Source organism: Falco cherrug, chromosome 9 (assembly GCF_023634085.1).
Source record: "Falco cherrug isolate bFalChe1 chromosome 9, bFalChe1.pri, whole genome shotgun sequence".
NCBI classification, from domain to species: Eukaryota; Metazoa; Chordata; class Aves; order Falconiformes; family Falconidae; genus Falco; species Falco cherrug.
Genome location: NC_073705.1, coordinates 34,066,021 through 34,088,764, shown reverse-complemented (window position 1 = coordinate 34,088,764; position 22,744 = coordinate 34,066,021). Strand labels below are relative to the sequence as shown.

The window sequence follows — 22,744 nt, the reverse complement described above, 5'->3', positions numbered from 1 at the left end:
GCCAGATTCAAAAGCCTTACTGACACATGGTGTTGTGGTTTAACCCCAGCCAGTGACTAAGCACCACCAGCCATCACTCCCTCCACAGCGGGACGGGGAAGAAAATCAGAAGACTAAAAGTGAGAAAACTCATGAGTCGAGACAGAGATACTTTAATAGGTAAAGCAAAAGCTGTGTGCACAATAAAGCAAAACAAGGAATTCATCCAGCACTTCCCATGGGCAGGCGGGTGTTCAGCCATCCCCAGGAAAGCCGGGCTCCATCACGTGTAACAGTTACTTGGGAAGACAAATGCTGGAATGCTGAACGCCCCCCTCTTCCTTCTTCCTCCCCCAGCTTTATATGCCGAGCGTGATGTCCTATGGTATGGAATACCCCTTTGGCCAGTTCAGGCCAGCTGTCCTGGCTGTGTCCCCTCCCCATTCCTTGTGCCCCTCCACCCTTCTCGCTGGCAGGGCCTGAGAAACGGAAAAGTCCTTGACTTGGTACAAACATTACCCAGCAACAACCAAACCCATCCGTATGCTATCAACACCACTCACACCAAATCCAAAACACAGCACTGCACCAGCTACCAAGAAGAAAATTAACTCTCTCCCAGCTGAAACTGGGACAGTATCCACACCTTATTCCATACTACTTACATCATGTCACACTTTCCAACACAACCTCATTAACCATCATCACCCTTCTCATCCTTTGATATGATACACAGACATCATTCTCCTAGTCCGTGGACCAACCCTGTAAACATGTGTGTAGAATGTCCATAAAATGTCCACTGCACTTGTTTAGTCCAGACTTTGTGCTCCAACTGTTATGGTTGTCACTCAGGAGAGGAGAGGTGGTGTGTTGCATGGGGTTATGGGGCACCAAAGCCAGCTCAGACTGTGTTGCTGCTGCATTTGCATTGCTTCTTGTAATGCTCGTCCTCCATTGGTTCAGGTGGTTCCTACTATAGCCATTCCTATAACGTGCAACTCAATTAATGGGTTACAACAATTTAAACGTATATCCATTACAGTCTCTACCCCTGGTCCCTTTGGATCAGTCCACAGGGTTTAACATTGCAGTGAACTTCTCCCCTTGCCCCTGCTCTGGCTTGGACTTAGCCACAGACTGCAGTTTGTATCTGCTCCAAGTGGAGCTTTATCTATGAACCACAGTGTCTCCACGGGTATGTCTGCTGCGGCACAGACTTATCTACTGCCACAGTTGCTTCGAGGTGGACCGGTTCCAAAGTGGCCTTAACCATGGGCCATGACCATAGACCTGCTCCAGCGTGGCCTTACCCACAGCCACAGTCCCTTCAGAATTACATCTGCTTCAGCATGGGCTTACCCATGGCTGCAGTCCCTCTGGGGGTGTACCTGCTCTGTCATGGGCTTATCCATGGCCACGCACTTTGAGATACTCCAACATGACCCTGTGCACAGCCACTGATGCTTCAAACTGTACTTGCTGCAGCATGGCCTTATCCTTGGGCCACAATCCCTTCAGAGCATACCTGCTGTGGCATGGACACAACCACAGACAGAGACACTTGGAGATATACCTGCTCTGATGTGGACTTATTTACAGCCACAGATGCCTCAAGGTGTCCTGCTCTCACATGGACTCATCCACAGGTCACAGTCCCTTCGACTCAAGTTCACACTGGAGTTCCAGCCTGTCCAGTACAGCAGCAGTGCCCTGGCCATCTGCCAGCCCAGGCGCATCACCATTCCTGTTATCAAAATGTTCCCAGGCACAGCAGAGCAAGATGATAAGCAGTAGAGCAAGCAGCAAAAGCAAAAAGCAGCCACTAATGACCACTAGACTCTAACAAACAGTAAGTCAAGCAAGCCCCATGGCAAGCACAGATACTGCCCTTTAGTAGCTTAACAGCAATAACAGCTATAAATTTGATCTAGCACATTCCAATCAAATCTGTTGTTACCTTGAACCCTTTGAGCCCCACGTTGGGCACCAAAAATGACTGTCACACGTTATCCCCAGCCAGTAACTAAGTACCATGGAGCTGCTCACTCACTCCTCCCACAGTGGGATGGAGGAGAGAATCAGAAGACTAAAAGTGGGAAAACTCATGAGTCGAGACAGAGACACTTTAATAGGTAAAGCAAAAGCTGTGTGCACAATAAAGCAAAACAAGGAATTCATCCAGCACTTCCCATGGGCAGGCGGGTGTTCAGCCATCCCCAGGAAAGCCGGGCTCCATCACGTGTAACCGTTACTTGGGAAGACAAATGCTGGAATGCTGAACATCCGCCCTCCTTCTTCTTCCCCCAGCTTTATATGCCGAGCGTGATGTCCCATGGTATGGAATATCCCTTTGGCCAGTTCAGGCCAGCTGTCCTGGCTGTGTCCCCTCCCCATTCCTTGTGCCCCTCCACCCTTCTCGCTGGCAGGGCCTGCGATACGGAAAAGTCCTTGACTTGGTACAAACATTACCCAGCAACAACCAAACCCATCCCTGTGCTATTAACACCGCTCACACCAAATCCAAAACAGCACTGCACCAGCTAGTAAGAAGAAAATTATCCCAGCTGAAACCAGGACATGTGGTCAGGATTTATATTACTTCCATAGATGTTAAGATGGCACATCATAAAGCATGCATGAAAGCTTTGAAGGCAATGCCTGCAAAACTTCTAGGTACCATATTTTAAAAATAAACCACATTTATATGCATAAACAAGCAACAACAAGGACACTTCCTTAATGGAGGACAGAGGGAAACATGGGACTTACCAGCACTATTGAATCTCAGCATAAAGCATAAAGAGAAAACACAGAACCTCCCTGGGTCCTCCACACACCTGTTCAGCTGCATCTCTAAAGGAGTCAGGCTAGAGGAGAGATCAATGTGGGCTGTGACAGGAATATCAAAATGCAATAAACAAGGCGGAAAAGGAAGGTATTTTCCCAAGAAAATATAAGGAAATGAAGTCCAGAAAACATCAAGCTCCAATGAAAATATGCAAAGTAACATGTTCTGTGCTACTGTCAGCAATAGCTGAGCCAAGGAGAAGGAGACGTACCCTGGTCTGTATCCCCCTCAAAAATGGTTCTGGGCTTGCAGGCAAGGACATGTTACTACCATAAAGAGAACAAGGAAAATTATTAGAAAACACAGTTAAAACACCTCTCATGATGACAAACAAGTAAAACCAGTTTTTCTACTGGCACTTTGAGGATAGCATGTGTTAAAAGTTCTTTGAAAGAGCTCAAGCAGCAGATACCCAATTCAAAGATGATGTGAAACAGCCCTCCTCTGGTAAAGGAGCCTGGCAGATGCTCTAATAAAGCCTGCCTTTGTTCAAGGGTGGCTTAAAAAAAGCTCTAAACTTAATCCAGATGCCACTCTACAGCATCCCCAATCTGGAAGGTCCCTAACAACGCACACACTCCAAGCCTGTCCGTATCAACTTGAAGCACATTAACTCCACAGTGCTAATTAAAGGATAAAAATTACACGGCTCAACGGACCACCTGCAATACCAAGTACAGACAGACAAGGGCCAGAAAGCAATGCCACTCAACATAAAGCAAGTTATGACAAGCTCCACCGGACGTTTTCCACACCTAAATTAGCACCACGTGCTCCTCAATCCAGGGGTGAGGAGTTGGGCACCTGTGTAGAGGGATCCCAGCTTCAAGCACATCGAGGTAGGGGCCCGCTAAAAAAGCGCTCAGGGAATAAATGCTAAGGCAAAGGAACTGCTCCTAGATATTCCCTTCTCTTCAGGATTCCAGTGAGATGTTCAGGCCGTCCCTCACACAAAGTGAGGGTTCCTCATGACTATAGCACCTGCACCGAACAGCTGAGCACACCTGCCCAGGAGGTGGCAGGTAAGGGCTCAGCTTCCTCCTCCCTTGTGTGTCGTTTATAAACCACACATACAAGGCAAGTCCGAGGATCGCCAGTGCCGATGCTGTTCTGTTCACAGAAGAAGGACTTTCCAGCTCCTTTTTGCCTGGAAAACTGAAGCAATCATGGGATGGCAGAATAGGAGAGAGAGGGTATGTGCACCAGCCAGGTCCCATAGGCAAGGCAGTCATCTGCCTCTGAAGGAGGGACCCTATTCTCCTCCCACCCCTATGGCTGTTCACATACTATTCACTAGAGAAAAATACTTATACAAAACCTCTCTTAGGAGTTTGGGCATTCAGCAAACTATAATAAAAGTTAAGCTTGTTTTCATAGCTGGACTCTTTAGAGATTTCTTTACTGATGCTGCCAACAGCCAATAAGCCACAAATACAGACTACTGCTCTTGTCCAGGGAGGTTTTCTGCAAACCTGGCTGGGGAGCATGGGAATACCATACAATGGACAGCCTGAAGCTCTACTGTTCCCCTTATTTATAGCCACATTGGTTCCTGCAAAATGGATTCTAGCCATACTGCCATTACGGAGAGTCTTCAGAAACCAACACCATTTCAAAAGACAATAGAAGTCAAAATCCTGTCCTCAGAACCCACAGGAGATCTTAGTTCAGTGGAGCTAAGATCTCATCCACCCAGCTAGTCCAGTTTTGCTTTCTCATGGCAGGCAAAACAGTAACTAAAAATGCCAGCAGGCAGCTGGAACCACATCAGCTGGGTCCTCATTACATTGCTGTAACCATGAAGCTGCAGCAAGAACAGTCAGATTCAGAGGAAACAAGACAGAGGCTCCGAAGGTAGCTGACAAGAACTGAAAACGGAAGAAAAAGCATGCACATGACTTGGGCCTGGTGGCTGGGGCATTCCCCTGAGCAGTGGATCTCCTGACAGCAACAGAAGCAGATAATTAGGTTCCCCTGGGTTATCAGCATTAAGTACATGAAAAGGGACAACTAGCAACAGCAGGTAACCTCACTATAACAGAAGCAGGTGGGCGACCACTTGAAACCCCACTTCCATAATCCACCCCATCAGGACCTCAGTTTCCCAAGTGACAAAACATGAACATAACTCAGCCATGAAACGAACCTAACAGTCTGTAAATCGCCAGATTGTTACAGTGAGAAGTGCCACTGGAAGGATGCAGGTGGAGGAAGCTGTTCTGTCATCCCTCACCTGCCACCCACTGCAGCTTCTCTGCCCATTAGGTATTCCAAAATAAAGGCTAAAGTGCTCTTTGCCAAAAGTTCTCAGCTAGACAAGGGCAAGTTAGCACAAATCATGGTTTCATGTCTATGGTTTGGTATCTACCAGAATCTAAAATCATGCAGTATGAACTGCAGATTTTACTAGGTCATTTACACTTCAGAAAGTCCACCGTATTCCCTTGCTACATGGCATATGCTGGAGAACTTCAGCAGAAGCTCTGGAGCTGTAGTGGCACTGGCTGCAGATGTACACAGGCCTTTCCAAAAGAAAAGCATCCTGAGGATGTATGTAGGTGTGTACACATGCTCTGCATTACTCACAGCAGGGGGAAAAAAAGGTAGCAGTCAAACATGTCAGTTGTTTTCCTATTTAAAGTACAATAAGTACTCTGGATTATAAAGAATCTGTCTTTACATGCATGAAGGATAAACCCTGGAACCTGAGGCAGCGGCAGGATGATAGCTGCCAACAGAAAGGAACTGGAAGGAATTTCACCTCTGAGTCATTCTGGTCTGCCCCAAGGCTTCTTACACTTTTCTTCAACACCCCTAGCCCCCTTTAATGAGAGTGAGCTGCACTGCATAGGTCAACGGTCTGATAATCAGTTGCAGGGTGAGCAGGTTAAAAATAACAACAGATTGTTGCTGCCCAGATAATCCAGACACTGCAGTGCTGTGCGCTGCCGTGACATCCTGCCATGGAATGGATGCAGCCTGTGGACTTAGGGAGTCCTATAGCTGCAGGCTGGGAAGTGCTGCCTTAAGGCTTTGTGGATTGTTGTGGCGAACTCTGGTCTTCTGAAACTTCCCCTCTGTGCAGCATGAAGCCTGACCAACCCAAACAAGAACAGAAACCTGCTGAAGAAACCTCTGACTGCTGCTAGATGGTGTAACATCTTCATCAGCTGGCTTACCTGCTCCTAGTGAGACTTGAAATAATCTATTAATGCAGATTTGGAATCTGTTTTTCTTCTGGAGGTCTTGATGTGAAATCTCAAAACCCCCTAAAAAAAAGTAATTTGGTTTTGGGTTTTTTGGTGTTTGTTGTTCTGAAGGTAACAGAAGCCTGCATCCAGTGACCTCAACAGTACCTGTGTGCATCTTAACTTTTCTAACCTACCCTGACATTTCAGTTGCATATAGCTTATGCCTACTTCCTGTACGCTACATTTCCCATATTTGCAAATATTTCCAACCCTATTAGCTTGTGTTGGCTCCAGTTTGAAGCTTTTATTTGTTTGATTTTGAGCTTGTCCGGACTCCTGCCCTACTAATGTAGCTTACATAATTCTTTTCTAGAGATGACAGATGTGCATTTTTCAAAAAGAGGATCCTGCATCTGCGTTTCGTTTTCTTTTACTGTAGCTTAATCAGTACTTTGTTAACAGCATTATTTAGGAGATGTTATCAACCCTCATGCACTTCACATGCATTTGTTAACTTGACAAACACATCTAATCAAGGAAGCTTAAGGGAGAGAAACTAGCACTTCTTTCCCTACAGTAACTTTCACATTTCAGGGTTAGTACAGTGCTGTAAGTGAAAAGAACCGTTGTTCTAAGACCAGGCAGATATAATTCTGGATTATTGCTATTTATAGCTATGCCACTGCCCATATATCATGCATTGTTTAGTAGCTCAGCTGCAACTTCTCTCTTCATTATCTCAGTTCCTCCTTTCCTCCACCTGCTAGTGTCCTAAAAATAATCTGCTTCCAGACTTAAAAACATTTTTCTTCTAATTTAATTTAAAAAAGAAAGTTATTATGAAGTTGAAATCAAAAGAAAAGCTTAGAAAGGGAACAAGAGATCCTTCTGCATGTTACTCATGTTCCCTTTGAAAGCTTCTCAATGTACAGGAATATATAGCTGTAGTCTACACACAGTGCATAGAGAAACAGAGGTGTGTACCAGCTCTGGCTGACTCCTTTCAAAATAAGAATATGATTGTTTTTACAAACATAATACAACTCAACAAGCAAGTTGTTACACTACAGCATCAATAAATAGTGGTCCCAGAGCTCTTAACAACCCCCTCCCCTGATTTCACTGGAAGCTGAGCAGGATCTGCACCTCTGAAAAACTGATACCTTAAAATCTGTCCCCTTCAAATCAAATCAGCTGCTAAGTGCAATTACCAACTAGCTCAGTAGCATTCAGAAGAATAAGAGTGTCACTTCCTCTGTTCTGATAACCAAATAATTTTTTTTTTGGATGGGACTCTAATGATTGTATCATTTTTGCCTGCTTATGCTACTAATAACAACTTAGCTGCATCAGAAGCATCAGCAATCATTCCTGATGTCCTGTGGAAAGAATAAAGCACCAGGTGGACTCCACACACAGAGGCAGAAAGCTTCTGCTACAGAGGCAAAACTTCAACTACATCAGTGGTCTGCTAGGTAATACACATTTTTAAGTACTCCCCTTGTATATTTGTTGATGAAAGTCTGTAATAACATCGGCAATAGTCCCTGGAACAGTCTCTAACTGTAACAAGCAAAAAAATAAACAGGTAATGCAGAAGTTTCAGTCTCTGCACTGGGAAGCCCTAATGGTGGGGGCCTGGAAGAGGTCAACAGCCAGGGCTGCCATTTTCTCAGCCAGCAAATTGCTCTACCTCCTCCACTGCATTTTCAAAGCCATTTGTAAAGAGGGTACCACTTGTACTTTTGCCTACATAATCACCATTTCACTTCATCCCTTCACATTAAACATATCCTCCTGCCCCGAGGAGCCTCCAAGCAGACCAGGTCTAGCCCATGAATCACACCGCAAGCTGTGAGCCTTCACAGCCATGCTGCAGGCAAGATGCTGTGTCACAGCCTGTATGGGACTTGCCTTGCTATCACTCCTAGCTACGATCACATCAAGTCTCATAACAAGCAGAGACTGACTTCCTGAGAAATTAATGCCTCCCTCCAGAAGAGGCATTCTTCCCTCCAACTTGGCACTGAAGCCACCCTGCAGAGCAAAAGGCTGTCTTAATAACATCACTCAAACTACATTTTCCTTAAAGATAGGGATGATGACTTGCTTCTTCATAATACTCATCAGATAACAACATGCCACAGTACCATCCCTATTGCTACAGTTTTTGAGAAAAGCTGATTTTCCTTCTTCATTACTTGTTCAAAAGCATTGCATAGCAGTAGCCTACATGGATTCCATCACAGTCTGCACACTGGTGATGCAACGGTCAATACACCTTTTCTTTAATAACCCACAGAAATGGTTAGAGAGAGAAGTAGGTAAGGTTTCATACAATTTGAAATTTGTAAAGGAAAACCAAAAAAAGGTCAGATTACTGTGAACACAGGTTTGGGAATGGCACACTAAGATTGCCACAGTTGGTCCCCTGCAATTGCAGATCACCCTGCAACCAGTGCAGAAGGGTCCACAGTACACCCACTGGATATAAAAAAAACACTCCCCTCCCTCCTATTCATAAGCAAAAGCCAAACCAGGAAAGACATCAAATGATATCAAGGACAAGGCAACACCCCAGATCTCCAGAATAACAGCAGATCTATTGGGAAAAATGCCCATGTGATCATTATGACTTGGCAAAGCACTCCATATGACAATTGATGGTCTTTAAAATAAAATGTTAATGAAGATTATAATCAAATGGAAAGATGGACATGCTAATACATGTATAGACCAGTGAAAGAAATCTGCATTAACATGCAGGCAAATTTCTAGCCCTGTACACAAGTCCACACGATATAATGTAACATGTATGAGTAATTTATGATTACTTTCCATTCTCTACTATACTCTTTGAGGTTCATGAAATCCAGCAAAAAACTGCTCTGTATTTTTATCTTCAAAATTAATAAAACTATTAAAAGCAAATGCATAAATTTACATTGAAGACAATGAAAGCCTGTGTTTCTCAAACAGTATAAATATTTACAATGCAAGATAGTGATGAAACAAAACAATCTTGTCATTGTTTAGCAAGGACATTGCTTACATTCTGTATTGTACACAGATAACGATGCATTTTTAGGAAAATCCTGTGGTACATCACTTATTTTCCATTACATCAGAGCCTAACAGTTGTAAAGGCCATTTATGTACAAGAGGCACCTATGCAACATTCTTCACTATTGTTTAACTGCTACCAGGCAAAACACTCCTCTTAAGCCAGAGTAAAAAGAATATACTATTGACTGTATGATTCTGTGTTTTGAAGAAGTATGAAATCATTTCTTCTTTGCCTGTGGGTGAATAAGAAATTTCCAAAGTGGTGCATGTAAGAATATATTTCTTTTGAATGATTTACGAGTTAAATGCCAAGTAACTCTTTATTTACAGGTTTAAGTTACAGCATATCTTTGCTCTGGAAGTCTTAATAAACTCTTGACTTCTGAATCATTATGACAAATGTTTAAACTCTTTCTGAGGAAATTGCTACAAGCCACATTCATTAGGACGATGAAATTGGAGCACCCAAATCCAGTGTCTTCAGAAGTTCAAGTATAGAGTAAAAGGGGCAATGTGCCAAGCATCCTATACCTGATGCTTTCACAAACTTGCATGACATGAGTTAATTATGTTTCCAACCATAATTTCCCACATTTTAAAGCAAACTGAACTTTGGCTGCAAAGCTAGCTGTGAAGTCATTTGCTATCCCCATAAAATTTAAAAGTTCAAATTTTAAATACAGGCGAATACTGTAGTCATTGAAGTAAAATACATTTTGGTGACACCTTTTTATCGGGAAGTATGTTCAGGCATAGCATGCCTACTTTATGGGGGGTTTTTTGTTTCCATCTTTTTCCATGCTGATACCTTCTCTATATATTTGCCAATGTCCAACAAGAACCCTCTCCCTAGAGGGCGAAGTGGGAAGGACCAGTAGCGCCAACTGCACAAGAGCTTGTGCTCCAGGCAGAATAACCAGCTGGAGGTGTCCACAGCCCCCTAGACATAAATGCTCATTTTTTATTTTATTTCAAATATCACCAATACAGAGGTGTGCTTGCTGGCTGCAGTTCAAGAAGGCAAATAATTTAAGTTCTTCAGTTTAGTCACCTCTGTGCAATGGAAGGATAACAGTACTTCCACTTCCCCGCTCCAGGCTGTTTGGGCTGTACAGATATCTTCTGTGGGGGATAGTACTGTTCCTTACCATGGCAATGTACGGTACCTGGTACAACCAAGAGCACAGGCCGAAGTGATACAGTAAGACAAGCAATCAGAGCAGTAAACATCTGAGTCACTCCTTCAGCTTCAACCTGCATCCTCACCAAAACCAGACCTTGACTGGCGACAGTTGCTAGCCAGACAAACATGGTATTTCTTATCAATTTCAACATGAAAATTATGCTAGAAGAGCTTAAGAACCTATGTGTCACAGCATTATCATTACAAAGTACAGCTGCATAAAACCTACAGACAGAGCCCAGGTCTGTGAACAGAATTAATTCCCCTCTAGTGCCAGAAAAAGACAGCCTCTTCCAGCTGCAACTTGGTATCATGGGACACGTTGCACAGTTACAATGGCTGCATGTGCTCTTCTTATCGCAAGTGTCCCTGGTGTACTTTAAAGGCCAGGCAACCCATTTCACAGGGCTGACAAACTGCTGGGCTGCCCTCATCCCAGCTCCCCACGCCACTGCTGACACCAACAAGCACTGGCAGCAGAGAAGCATCAGCATAGTTTCCCTTCATTAGGGAGTTATTTCATCCGAGGATGCTGGCACGTGTACGCTGTTCTGCCTGTCCTCCCCCCACAACAGTACTCCGTGCCACCCAAAAAGAAGGGACTGGCATTACTGAACCCCACAGACAAGGCACTCCTTACTATGGTCTGTAAAAGGCCATTCATTTCTACCATACCTAAAATAGCCACTGGATACGATTGTGAGATGAATACACAACTGTGGATTCCTTTAAACTGCTGCCTTCTTACATGGACAAGAAACCAGTGTCCAGTGGTTACATCCTCACTCATTGTCCTTGTTCTCAGTTCAGTAATTAAGTGTTGACCCTTTCTGTCCCATCCAGTATTAGTCCTTTTGTTTCTACAAATATTTGGAAGTTTAAAGATTTTATGAGAAGTTTAGAGAAACAGCACAAAACTCCACCAATCCGTTCCTATGCACTTGCAAGATCTACATACGATCCTATTAAATCAAATCCATCACAGCATTCTATCACCAGAACTGCAGCATTTCTGAAGTCTGTCTGTCAGCCTCTAGCTGCCCATTGCCAGTCACCCACAGCCAGCTACAGGAAGCTGCTAAGACAGAGTGAAACACCCAGGTACACAGAAATTGTGCCTGTTCATGAGAAACCCCATGAATTGCATACGTCTGTTGCTGCTGGAACGAGAGGCTTGCAGTGCTCTGCTGCCCTACTCTTCAATAACTTCTAGTTTTTCCTCCAGCAGATGCTTCAAGCGATCTTTGAGTATCTGATAAGGGTGAGGAGAAGCCCATGCCATTAGAGAGCAACGTGCTGTGAAGACAAAAGATGGCTTAGAAGGAGCCTGGTGATAGCTGGGGTAATACGGTGGAATGGATTCCAGGATGCTGTCGTATATCCACAGGGCAAGGAAAAGAAGTTGGTAGGGGAACTTGTCCAAACAAAGAAAGGCTTAAAATAAAATTCAGGATCATGGCCACGTCACTGATACCAATTGACATGTCACATTTTTCAACCCAATCACATTTATTAGTGGCTTTTCTGTCTTCTCCCCTAACAGATGCTCTTTGTTTTAAATTAGTTTAGACAGGAGCCAGAGAGATGAGCCAAGTGTGCTAAACAAGGCCCATGTAATCCTGGTATTGTAAAATCTGAAACATTAATGAAGGTAAAATTTGGAAGGAACAGCAGTTTCTATCAGGTACCTGCTGAAATTAAAGGCAAGAAGAAAAAAAAAAATTAGAAGCTAAAATCTCATCAGTCCTGGAGGAAAACATACTCCTGGAAAGAGGGGGAGCATCGAACCTGTCGAGGCCACATCAGAATTTTGCATCAACAGCATTCAGAGCTGCAGTGAGATAAATCCACCTGACCCCACCCTGTTCTCCTTTACATTTTCCAGGACCCACATCTGCTGATCATGTGGTTTCCTTCTCTAAGTAGTTACAATTACAGTAACATTCAGGGACATTTGCTCTTCCAAAGAGCAGATAAAAAAATTACTACTACTACAGACAAATAATTCAAATGTCTGCTGAATTAGGCTAATGGAGAGATAAGGACATATTTCTTTATTAACCATTTTAAAATGGCAAATGCAATATTTTTTTTTGATTGAAAAAAGAAAACTACTCCCTATTCCAAATGCAACAGATGCTAGAAAATCCAAGATAAAATCTCCTGTTTTCTGCTTGCTTAAAACAGTTGGCATGTTCCACTCCAGAGACAGTCCCATCTTTGGCACAGGCTCCCACACACGGGCTGTACAGCAGCATCAAGATGGTCATAAAGTATTTAAAGATGAAGGATATGAATTCAGCTATTTTTGAAGTGACAGGAATCCATAAGTGACCAAAACACTGCTGCTTTCTCCTTGGAGGACCAAATCAGTCCCTTCAGTCTCTGGGTGTTAGAGGAAGAAGCAGCACTGTACTTAGGAACAGGCATGGTCTCCTCTGTGTCACAAGTGCCTGACACCATCCTTCTCCATCAGCCATGCTCTCTCTGAACAGGCGTAAAGCCTTGGTCTTGGAGCAAGTTACACATCTTGTTTTACAGGGACATGTGCTATTCAGGGAACGGTATTACCTGGTGATGGCAAAGGCTCCCATTACCATCCTCTGTTGAAGAAGTCATTTAGTACAACCTGACATCACCTATATTTCCTGCAGAGTTAACACAAGTTTCACAGCTCAGCAAGGCTGGCTGATCTCTTACTGCCCCATCACAGACAGCAGTAGCCACCTGACTTAGAAATGAAACTAGAAAGAGTGTAAAAAGTATTCAGACCCCAATCTTTGGAAACGTTAAATATCTCAGCTGAAAAGCCTCCCTCTTCCTTGTTGGGCTGCTTCTGCAGCAAAGCCAGACAGTCGTCTTACGATGCTCAGCCAATGTTACCTGACAGCTTCAAGCAGGAAACAACAACATAACACCTGTCAATGTTTGTTTCTGTGCTCATGGATTGGTTTTTTTTTTGGCCTGTGTGTTGGGTGTTTTTGGTTTTTTTTTTTAAAGAAACCAAAAATTTCTCTAGGAAGATGCCCACCAAGGAGGGTGGGCATCTTCTCTGCCTAAAAAAAAAAAAGACACTACTGGCAAAACTGCACCCTACAGCATTTAGCTGGGGCAACGACTCAGCAAAAATCCAGTGCAGAGTCAGTACCATCACCCTTACAGCACCTAGTCTCCCCCCAAAATTCCCTTCCTAAACGTTGATTCTGCCCAGTCTTTCCTGAATGGCAAAACAGAGATAGCACTACAGTCTCTGTTAGTTATGAATATTAGTTATGAATACTTCTCTAATTAGAGATCAACTGTGGAATTAGAGGGTGGATTATTTTTAGCAATCATCTGATTGAGCCGGAGCTGCAGTCAGTTGTAAATTACTCGCTGCTTTTTCTAAGACTACATTTTACACACCAACTTCCAATGCAACATTCAGTATCTCTTCAAAAGCTGTAATCTATCAGTCATCTTTGCAATGAAGAAAGAGGAACCAGCTATCATACAGCTGAGAATAGACTTCTTAAGTTCTTCAGTTTCTCACTCAAAGTCTAGAAAGAATGGCAAGGGAGATGAAGAGGTCTGTAAAGGTACAGCTGCCTTCACACACCAGTGGTGAAGACACAAGCTTGAGTAACCTATCCCTTTGACAGCTGTCATGTTGGAGTGGCATCTCTTATAGAAGGAGTCGGAGAAGGTGCAGTGACAGCATACTGTGCTGGTTTGTTGCTCATCAGGTTAAAGCATGACAGCCTGCCAGTGATTTTCGTCTTTTCTTGGCACATTCCAATAAAGGAAGAAGAAAAGGTTCACGGAAGAAAGGCTCATCTCAGACACTTGCCAACTCTCCTCAACTCACAGGGGTTGCTGGAGACTGAGGATAAAGAGCATCTCAGAGAAGCAGGTCTGTGCTGTTTTATGTCCATGTTACTGGCCTCGGTGCAACATGCAGTGTACAGTCAAGCTGCTTTCCACTCCCATCCCCTACTGACAAGAATTACTTTCAGATGTGAAACCCAACAGTTTCATCATCTTAGTAAATTCCCCGTTCCTGGCTCAGGTGTCTCTCATATGCATTAGTTAGATTACATCAACCACAAAGACCTGTCCATGAGCCACACAGGATACAGCTCAAAGGAGGCCAGTCAGAGATTGGATCATCAGCTGTCTTCAGTTTCTCCTCCCTTAATTCACAGAAGCAGCAATTCAGACTGTGTGACAAGGGATAAGTATATGCTTTGTGGGGTCATGTGGAAGGGAGGTAATACCACAGCACCAAGATGCAACTGGCAAATGTACCTTCCCGGAGCAGAGCATCCACCCTGGTGCAGAACCATCCCTGCAGCTTCCTCCCACAACCCCTGTACCTGGCATGGCCAGGAAAGACAGGCTAAGCCAAACCCATGCAGGTCTTAAACTGAAGAGCCTAAATACAGCAGCTACGGAAAACCGAAAAGGCAGCTGGCAAGCAGTCAAGCAGCAGCTTAACCAACAGGATGCCTGCAGGGCACCACAGCCCTACCAAGTCTGCACAAAGCACCTGCAGCACAGCAGTGAGAACATGTTGACTGAGAAACTTCCCAGCAGGCATTCAAAGATGGAAAAGAAAGACTGAACAAGTGTCCCAGCTGACAAGTAGAGCTCAAGTACACAGAGAAAGCAAACAACCGTAACAAACGTCTAACAGACACAACGGAAGATCACAGCCAAGAATAAAATGCATGATGTACCTAATTCCCTTTCCATATAAAGAATTGACCCTGACTCAGCTTCCTTGCTCTCAGGCGGCCGGACCACGCAATGCTATGCTTGCTTATTGTCAGGGTATCACTAACAAAGGAAAATGAGTGAGAAATCTAATCTTGAATCAAACGTGTTCAACAGCAACTGAGCTGGGATCCTTGCCTTGTGGTTGGAGAAACTGATACCAACATCACTAGCGAATAAAAGCCTAGGTCTGGTGCAGAGAGAAGCACCTCAGGGTCCCCAGAACACCAAATGCTGACTGACCATGGGAGACTCTGATCCTGGGAAAAAGAAAATCACCAAATGACTACAAAGCATATATCTGACTTATCCCACTGCATTTGGTATGTATGTAGGTAGAGGAGATACTCCACTACATGCATCTCTGATACAGCTTTCTGAGCAGGGGTAAAAAAGCAAGGAGCACTTAGGCAACCCCTGGTACAAGGCACAGGGCTCTGGCAGAGCCATGTAAGCGCTGCTCTGAATGCACAGCTTTGAAGCTGCATTTCTAATCTATCACTTGCAATCACCTGTAATCTGTCACACACCAGCAGGGAAGACTTGCTTTGCTAGAAACAAAGCTACACATTTTGTTTAAGACAGTAATCAGATGGATCAAGTAAGGTCAAAGAAGAATTTTGAACCTCTTGCCATTTGGAAAATAAAACAGCGTTGCAAACCCCAGTTTCTCAATGATTTGCCTGCAAAACATCACACAGCAGTTTTCCTGCACTCCCAAGAAGGCTCATAAAAAGAATCTCATCTCAGTCCTTGGGAGCTGCAGAGCTCCACAGGTGTACCAGAGCAGGACTCCTCATACACCTGCCAAAGCATGTAGCAGCTTGTACAGAACGTGGAGACTTTTCAAGCCCTGCAATTTTGTGATGAAAGAAACTTGGTGAATATTTCTGCAACATCTGAAAGCGTTAACTCTAGCAGCCTCAGTCAGAAGTTATCCTCCCTGGTTAACCCTTAGGAGGAAGGGTACAAAACAGCTGAACATGCTGTCACAGCAATCACAGAAACAAATACCCAGCTCATGCAAAGGAACTGCTAAAAGGCAACATCTGAAGTTACCATGCCAAAATCAACGAGGTATTTCAAGGCTACAGTGTTAACACACTGCATAAGAACACTGATGCATTTAGAAGGCTGAAATTTGATCTTGTTTTTATTAGCTTCTGCTTTGTTATGCCAAGACCAAAGTTAAAATGCCCTTCCATCTTTAATCAAACACGCTATTTTTTTTTGTTAGCTCCCAAGATCAAGCCAACCTGACAATACTCCTGTAATTTTACAAGGGAATCTCTCCTCCCTCCACCCCCTTATGTTATCAAACATTAATTTTGTGAAGAGCCTGCTGCACTGTGCCAGCTCTAATTTAGTAGCAATATTTAACCTTTTCCCTTCAGCTCTCAGAAGGCCTGGCAATGGAAGAAGGCCATCTCATGGGCAGACTGATTAGCACAGACTGATTTCCTACAGTTTGGCGTCCTGTGATTGCAGGCTTTGTAAGGGCCACTACCCACATGAACCATCCTGGGTTTAAAAAAGTGCTTTCTCCATGGGCTTGGGCGCGGAGCGAGGCTGCAGCTCCAGGCCATGACACTGCAATTTACAGTCCCTTCTTCCTGTGACGTCTAAATATTTGACATTTAGCCAACAGGTTCAGAAGTTACTTGCAGCGTGATTGCATAAGCCTACTTCCCCTTGGAAAGTTGAGCAAAAAAATTATTTTTTTTTTTTTTAAATCCAAGAACCTTGCAAAAACCGTGATACAGACAACAACTGAGTTGCAGGAAACTAAGGTGCATAGGTGAGGTAGCTTAAACCAAAAAACAGAGGCCAGAAGCAGGAACAAGACTCAGATTTCCCGTCTCTCACAACAAACCTTCAGCTGCCACCGAACTTCCTCTTCTCTTCAGAGCTAAGCAGCTTGCTTCTTTTTCTCTTTGCAACAAGGACTTAGTGCAGTAAGCGTTTATGCTGTTTGGTATAGGAAAACCCTCCCATCTAGAGATCATTTGCAATGTCAAAGAGCAGCAGCTCCTCTGCAAGTCTTCAGTCTACTTGGTTTTTTTCTGTTTTGTATGCATATACGCACGCACACACACGTTTTATACAAGCAGCTTCAATGTAAACGATCGGTCTCAGATTGTGCTTCAGAAAAAACACTGACAACTGTCCTTTCTTGTCCTGGCACTTACAGTTCAGACTTGGCAGGCAAGCTCTATGTGAAAGTGACACTGAAAGCTATGGTGACAATAATCACATTTAAACAGATGTTTTGGATGCAGAACTACCAGGGAAACTCACTTCATTTACCAGAAACAAGGAAAACCCAAACCCTACTGTTAACTTCAGAAAGAGCAGATTGCTCCCGTGTGTATTTTCCTCCCTGTCATCACCTATGGTAAACTATTACCTAGTGCTCTTCACATTGCTCTGGTATGTCAGACTTCACCAGGCTTATTAAGAACTAAAAAGCCATGGCCAACTTTCACTTTCTATCTATTGTAGCAGAGTTCATTATGCTGTTAAGTGCCAAGTCCCTTAAGAGTGGTTTGCTGAAGGAGACCAGGGGAAACCGGTGAGAAGGGGACAAAACCCACACTCAAACAGGGCAAGAGGCAGCATTTGCAAGAAGCTCTGGCTATAATGTGGCCCATGTTATGAAAGCATGGCAGAGCCCCATATTGCATCACTCCCTGTATTTCAATCCATCAATCTTCCCATAAATATATATATACACACACAGAAAAAGAAATATATATGCACACACCGAAATATGCCACATTTTCCATTAGCCTTCCTCTTCTGATTGATATGCTCATAGTTACAAGAGATTGCAACAAGGATTGGCCTAGTAGTGAATCACCCTCAACAGCACACTACACACTACACTTTTACAACTAGAAATAGAGGGATCAGAGAGATTAATCCTCTCTGTCCTGGATGACATGAGGAGCCAGTGACAGTGAAAGCAAATATAAACAGGCAGAGAAGGGTCTCTGTCTTTCTGCAGTTCCCTTTGGTTTTGAAGGAGCCTTTCCCACCAACAGATACCTTAAGAGGTTGTTATGAATGAAATTAAGCAAAGGCATCCTTTTTATAAGCCCTGCAATAAGTGGGAGAGGAGGAGCTTTCATTAATAATTCCTGTGACACCGCCTTCCCTCTTCCAGAAAGTTGCAGTGGGGCTGAGCCCGGCCTTTAAAGAGAAGCACTGATGGAGGCAAGATTGAGGAAGTATTCAGTCAGATATTTAATTAGTGCTATAGGGCAGGCTGTACGTAGCGAGTCGGTTGCTTAGGTGGGTAGTTAATACTACTCAAATGATCCTCTACAGGCAAAATTCACCCAAAAGCCATGTCTAGAAGTCAGAAACCTTTGGCGCTAGGAGTCATGGCAATACACGGACACCCACTGCTGTCACCACACAGATTCTTGTGTAATAAGAAAGCAGAACTCAAACCCCAACTCTGGTGACAGGAGCAGAAGCACGTCCCCCCTCCTCAAGCATCACCAATGGTGAAGAGTCATTAGCAGTAAGTCTGAGTGACAAATTATTCTGGTTATTAGAATCAGCAGATCAGACCCAGGGGAAGCCTATCTGTTTATTAACAAGTGTTGTTTTTTTCTGCAGATACTCTTCCTTGCAGGCTCAGTACACACAATAAAGAGGAACTGAAAGGCTTTTTAAAAATAAAGTACATTTGAAAGGAAGGGAGGGACAAAGGATTTGTAGGCTTGTTTTGAAAATTAACAACTTTGTGTGTAACCTTGAACCCTTTTCTTTCTTTTTTTCTTGTTTTTTGTCAACCTAGATCCTTCTATCTTTCTTTCCTTCTCCTCTGTCTTATCCAAATGACCTCTTTGATTCAAAGAGGAATGTTTCTTGTCCTATGTCCAGGACATAACAGAAATTGAGCTACTTGCTCAAGGAAGAACAGCAACAGGGAATATTTTATTCCTTGCAATGAATGTTTTATCTTTGATGGTGTGTAAACACATGATCTTACTGAAGCCATGGCCAAACTGGGGGGCAAACTCGCCCTCACTGGTTTTCAGTCACTGGTTAAATGACATTTCTAAATCCAATACCTAGTTTTCCACCGAGAACCTCTGGCACAGTTGTTCATGACCAGCCTCACCTGCAGACTGGACTGGTGACATGTATTCTGTCCTCCTGATGCCTTTCGAAGGACACAAAGAAACTTTAAGGGGCAGATATCAAGACATACCTAACTGATAAACAGGAATTACCTACCCTCAAAGAATACAACATTTATATTCTATATTGATTCTGGCCACATATTCTGCAAGGTTTACAACTGGGATCCTTAAATGAGTCTCCAGTGATAAAGTGCTCATCTACTGGTTGACTTGATTTCATCAAACTATGGAAAATTTCAGCCACAATTTCTAGAATCTTTTAGTATTTTCCACTTATTCAATGTATACCTGGCATCAAAATTTCCAACACTGTTTTCAGTCAAGGTCAATCAACCATGACATCCTGCCAGGTCTCTGGTTAAACTAAAGCCGTGCTACCAAGCTCCCCTACTTGCTGGCAGGTATCAAAGGTGAACTCCAAAGAGGTTTTAATTTTTAAAAATAGAGAAGTAACAGTTATTTACATATATCTTTGATCTAAAATGGCCCATAACTGATAACCAGCTGGGCACATAATAAAGGCCAGCCTTCCCCCTAGTCCCTGGGGAAAGAAATTGCAAGCACTAGAAACTGCTCATGGTTGAGGTATCTCTTGCTGTTTGTGAACTGGCTGGCTCGCAGGCAATGATTTACATTTAAGAATAACGCAGCTCTTAAAGCACATCTTTAATTGCGAAAAGACTGTGCTTTCAAGGGCTCTTGTCCATTTACCTACCCCAGAATCAATAAGCACAATATAATCTGCTATTTGGGGTTTTAGTGCTTCACATGAATTAGGTACTTTTATCAAAGACCCCCAAAAGTAGTGTGGGAAGCAGTGAGGAAGGTTCTGTTTTGGAAATGATGAGTTCTTTGGACAAGTGGTGTTTTCAGTAAAAGCCAGATAACAGAACTGGTAAAAATGGCCCTAACTTTGTGAAGAGGGTTTTGAGGACCTGGAGCTGTGAAGCTTCACAACAAAGTCCACCCAGCAAGTTTAATACCAACTCTGCTATGTCACAGCAAGCTTTCACCAAATCTTTGCAGTCAATGCACAAGTCAGCAAAACAGAAGTCACATTAAGTCCTGCACGGGTTCTGCCTCACTATGGGAACTAATACAGTTAACGTGGCTCACTCAGTTCCTGCAGCAGCTAGCACTAGATGCACCAGAAGAAGAAATGGAGCAGGCAGTAATTGGACAGCTTGTTCCCCAGGAAGATTTCCCCTCTAATACCTTATGCCCTAAAAGAGAATTTTTTTCCAGACTTGAAGTTTTCCATTCCATATAGCCCTCTGCAGCTTTGGTATTCACTGTCTGCCACATGCACACACAGTCCAAGCACAACAATGTCCAGGGCTCCTGCAAGCTCCTTCCTCCAAAGTCTGTTCATTTTTTAAAGCAGCCCAGCTACAGCCTCTTACAGAACACTAGTTAGATCCTTCTTCCCCCAAAAATGAGGGAACTCTTGATCCTGTAGAAGTAAGGGCAGGACCAGAGCAAACTAAAATCAAATAACTCCCACCCCCAAACAACAGAAAAAAGACAATCCATTCCTGTTTTCATTTTCCCTGTCAAACGGCCATGCTCACTCCAGTCTTCACCATTTCTGAAGTTGGCTATGAGTCACATTAGGGCTGACTGCTTCCTAGATGTATGGCACGAAAGACCCGTAACAGGAGACTCATTTTTCTTAGGCTTCAGAATCAATTCAGGACTTGCAAGAACCATCTGCCGCTCCTTCCCTGAGTGGCATTACTACTGCGAGCTGCCACACTCCTGCAATGATCTGCCTGCCTCACTAACACCAGCGTTTGGAAGACCAATAAGGAAATTAGGCTGGCAGAGAAGAGACTTCAGTATGTTATCCAAAGTATGTGTGACAGCCTCAGGAGCAGGGAAGACTGAGTCCTTTCACCCTTGAACATAGAAGAGTTGCTGGTCCAAAAGGTTAGACCTAAAACAACAGAAGTTTTATGTGTTGTTTTTTTTTTTTAAAATCTCATTGTGAAAACACATAGTTCACCTGGCATGCTAAATTAATCCATCCTTGTTAACACTTAAGAATGGGCAAAAGCAGCAAGGAAACAGGTGGATTTTCTAGCACTGGAATCATAACTGGCTCATCTGGACACTCCACCAGTTCTGGCCACATATCCCTACACTGAGTCATGAAAAGGCTTGCCGCCTCTCTTCCAATACTACACCCCAGGCCAGAAAGCTGCTTTTCAACTAGTTTACCTCTACAAGCAAAACTGCTGACTAGGGCTAGGTGAAAGCCGTGTTAAAAAAACAACAAAAAAACCCCAACACCGTAACTACAAATATTCAGTGAATTGTGAATTTTCTAACTTCACATCAGACTGTAACCCAAGTCACGCGAAGTCCCCAGCACAGAAGCAGTTGATCAGACTACTGAAGTCCTATCGGTTTCACCAACCGTAACAGAATCAAATTCTGGGGAATGTCTCACTTTCTCTGAGCAGCTAGGGCCTTGCTCAGGGCAGTCTGGCACCCAAAACTGTTTGGGCCACAGCTGAGAAGCTGTCAACACCCCTCAGCAGGTATTATCCTGGGTGCTGGGCCATACCCTTGAGCCAGGACCCTCGATGTTTCCATCTCCAGAGGCAGACTTAGCAGAACTTTGCATGAGTGGAAATTCATCAGCATTGATAGGTTTCAAAGAAAACAACTTAGGTTTGATATATAAGCATTTTTCCAAGAGTACTTCCGGAGTAGTGTCAGATGATGCTGAAGTTGATCCAGGGATAGCCCTAATCAACAAGTTTTCAGAGGAAGTAAGTTATTTCAGCAGCAAAAGTTCACAGAGTGCCGCTGCTTCAGCTAGTGTTACTGTCAGACCAGCAATCCTCTTACACACCCATCTTCCTCCCAAAATCTCCTTCCACCTTCACTCAAGCTCTACCTAAATGGTCCCTTCCATGCTTATGCTGATGGGTTATTTCACAACTCTGCTGTGCCCAGCATCCAAGCCCTCTGCCAGCTGCAGCACCTGAGCCGTGTGTCCCCTTGCACTGCAGTCTGAAACAAACTGATTTTGCGTTGGCATATTAAAATCCTAACTTTGTTTGCACTTCCAGCATACTAAAATAGGAAAAAAAGCATTACACCTCAGGACAACTCGAGCATTACACTGCCAACTAGCTCCAGGAAGCACAAAGGAATTCCGACTATTTTCCAGCCTGCCGTGAAACTTCACAGTTTGTTATGAACACGCTGCTACCAGCACACTCTGGTTAGCAGTTTTATCCCTGGCGTGTCTCCACTCCACATCGCAAAGCGAACGCAAATGCGGGTGCTCCTCCGCAGCGGAGACCCCGCGCCACCCCCGCAGCCGGCCCGCTCCCGGCGCCAGGCGCACACGGACGGGCTGAGGCTGAGCAGACAAAGCCGGCGGAGGTGGGAAAGCCGCTTACAGCGCATTAGGTGCCGTTTCCCCGGCTCTCCGAGCAGCGGCTCCGCCCCGGCCGCCCCCGCCCCGCGGGCCGGCGACCGCGCTCCCTCCGGCCCCGGCCGACGCGTCACGCCGCTGCAGCCGGTCCCACGGGGCAGCCACGGGCCG

General features: G+C 44.1%; 2 protein-coding genes across 12 annotated transcripts in view; one reads left to right on the top strand and one right to left on the bottom strand.

Annotated features, from left to right (window-relative positions):
• The window catches only part of LOC129736772 (uncharacterized), a 127,117-nt gene that overhangs the window by 15,631 nt on the left and 88,742 nt on the right, over positions 1-22,744 (top strand). The window lies entirely within an intron of this gene.
• The window catches only part of MARCHF8 (membrane associated ring-CH-type finger 8), a 99,496-nt gene that overhangs the window by 76,197 nt on the left and 555 nt on the right, over positions 1-22,744 (bottom strand). The window contains exons 1-2 of one of the 11 annotated variants that reach the window (XM_055720169.1): positions 1,556-1,674; positions 645-967 (exon numbers count right to left, since the gene is read on the bottom strand). The exons of 7 other annotated variants lie outside the window; for them this stretch is intronic. The gene's annotated coding sequence lies outside the window, so the exon portion shown is untranslated. Of the gene's footprint in view, positions 1-644; positions 1,480-1,555; positions 1,705-22,598; positions 22,738-22,744 lie in introns of those variants that run through there. 3 more of the 11 variants (XM_014285843.3, XM_055720172.1, XM_014285842.3) reach the window with 3 other exon arrangements.